Source organism: Pterocles gutturalis, unplaced genomic scaffold (assembly GCF_000699245.1).
Source record: "Pterocles gutturalis isolate BGI_N339 unplaced genomic scaffold, ASM69924v1 scaffold23994, whole genome shotgun sequence".
NCBI classification, from domain to species: Eukaryota; Metazoa; Chordata; class Aves; order Pterocliformes; family Pteroclidae; genus Pterocles; species Pterocles gutturalis.
The window spans coordinates 81582-84540 of NW_010131425.1; positions in this window are offsets into that span (position 1 = coordinate 81582).

The following is a 2959-nucleotide window of genomic DNA, read 5'->3' on the forward strand; positions in this document are numbered from 1 at the left end:
ATTCAGGGAGGTTGCCAGTTTAAGTGCTTTTAATTAGCTCAGCTCTGCCAGTATACTTTTTCCAGTGATCAGTGACTTGGTGCTGTAGAATAATGTGTGTGTATGGACAGGGCAGGCAAAGGCCTTATGTGCTACTTAATTGCCGTTTCCACTAGAGGACTTAAGGGATCTGTAGAGTCTTCAGCTGTAATGTTATGCTGCTTGTCAGCACAATTTTATACACACTAGTAAACTTACCTTTTGGCCCATAGCTTTAAAGCATGTCTAGATCTGCTGGGTCTTTGCTTCTAGTGAGATAAGCTACTAAGGAATGTAGGGCATTATTTTATATATATATTTTTAAAGTATCAAGCACAGGGCATGTGACAGTTCTAACCTTGTTACCAGTGTGTAGATAATGTTGTTTGGTTTTGGTTTTTGGTTTTTGTTTTTTTTTTTCCCCAGGCTATTTATAGTTCTTTGCTGCATTTCTCTTATTTCATCCCTACCATTCAATATTTTTCAGCAGCACAGCCTAATAATGGATTAGGCTGAGGTTCTTAGGCCGGATCCCAGCTGATACAATGCAGCACACTTCTCACCGCTTTTGGACGCCGCAGGTCTGATTTATACTGGCAGGGCACCTCTTCCATATCTCTCAGTGTAACAGTGTGTCTCAATGTATCCTTGATTTTTCTAATATAGAGCAAAAATGAATATTAACACTTTTCTTCGGTTTTGTTTTTGGTTTTGGTTTTGGTTTTGTTTTTTCATAATCTTAGGTACACAAATCCAGTACCTAACCCACCTCTCTGCTCCCATTCCCCCAAACCATCAGCGGTGAATTTTGTCTAGACACATTTAGGATGTAGGTTAAGTAAATGAATGATACTAATTGCTATATCGGGAGGGATTTCCACTGAGTATTTGGGCTCTAGATTCTAGCTAATGCCAAGAGGCCATTGTACAAAACCCATGCAGCTAAGAACAGAAGTATATGGGGTATTTTTATATTTTTGGTAACTAAAATATTTCTTTCTCAAGTCACTAATTAGAAAGGGAACATTTTGTATTCTGAAGGTGAAGTGGTAGGTCAGTACTTTGTAACTACAAAAGTTATACTCACCTATATAAGTAGTGTAGTGCTATGATGTGTTGCTGCTTTGCACTATGGAGTTAAGGATAAACAACTTTGAGGGGCTGCAAAAATGAATGAAGTGGCTTACCTGTTAAGGTGTTTACAAATAAGATGTAAAGATTCATCAGTGGGCCGGGATATCATAGCTTTCTAATAGCCCATAACATGACAGTGGGCATTCAGGGATGTGTTGAGGGTGTGATCTCAGTTACCACAGCATTCCTTAGGTGATCAGCATCCATTGGAGACTCCAGGGCTGACAGGGAAATTGCTATTTGTTTTTGTGGTTTTCCTGCCAGGCCTTTTTCTGTTTTGCCAAGGTATATACCCTTAGTTGACTTCCTACATAGAAAAGAGGGCATCTTGCAGGAAACTCTCATTTGTGATGCTGATACGGGGTTTCGATATTCTTTACCACCAGGAGTCTCTTCTCTGCCCTAAAGCCCATCTGCATACTCTTCCTCTAATAACTGTAACTGAATAGGTGAGAACAAAACATGGCAAAGCTGGATTTGTAGACCTATCTTACAGGAAAGATGAAAGAAATGTCCAGTGACTGGATTCTTGATGTCACAGGGAAACTTCTAGTTCTTGATTCCGTACATCAGCAATGATAGTCTTTTTCATTAGTTCCCCCCTTGTTTTAGCTTTACTCTTCCCTTTGCTCTTTAGTACTATACTATCTTGTTTATGCATATCTGACCTTTACAGTATATACCATTTTTCCTTCCAGCCAGTGGGTAAAAATCTTTTTGAACTTTAGTAGCTCATAATTAAGGGAGGAGAAAAGGAGAGAGGGAGAAGCAGAGGCAAGTAGTCAATTTATTTTAACAGAACTCTGCTCGTGTCTGACTTTGCCATATCAGATTTTAATCCAATGGTGCTGATGTGATGGCATCTTACTTTCTTCATTTGTACAGTTAGCAAGAACAAGTATGAGCAAGTGTGTATCTGTGCACGTGTGCATGGTGAGCATCTTAAAGCACAGAGTTGGTTTTTAAATGCAGTAAGCATCACTAAATCAAGACATCTACCTGAACCCACAGGCACATTCCACTTGATGCAGCAGAAAATCCAGGTGTTTCTCTCTGAAACCCGTTCACATTCCACATCACCGAGCACTCATAAAACTGTAGTGTGAATAGCTGTCTGAAGTCTGCCCTGTTTAGCAATTTTTGACTGAAAGTTGTTGCACTGTGTCATTTTGTGTGTATGCATAAATTGTTTGGCCTTCCTGTAGGACAGCCCTGGCTTGGTACAAAAAAATAATTACTTTACACTTTATTGTATCTTCGGGTGTAATTTTTGTTCTGCGGAGTTATGGCTTTGAATGCCTTTTTTTTTTTTTTTTTAATGGTGAAAGTTAGCCTTAAAAGGTGGCCCCTGGGAGTTAACAGCTCAAAGAATGCAATTTGTTGAGCTGGTCTTCTGGAAGAGGACCTAAAGACCCCCACTTCCATGAGAGCACTACTGCCCTAACCGCGCAGGGGTGCAGCAACATGCCCAAGGGAAGCAGTTTGCTCTCAGAGGACCACGCTGTGATGTAAGTACAGCATTACAGTTTCCCTGAGATTCGCTGGACCCCCCAAGGGTAAATTACCTGGTGTTACCCTCTTGAAGAGAAAGACTACCCAGGGCCAAGGCCATTGCTTTGGGCCGTGCAAAACAATACCTTGTGACTCTGAGTCACTCTGCGTGTGACACCCCTAAGGCATTTCAGCTGATCTTTCCCTCTGTTCATGTGGATACAGTATGGGTTTGTGAAACATTTAAAACCATCTAAGACGAAAAAGACAGTGATGCTAGTGCAAAAGCACACAGACCCCCTACACCACCATGCCT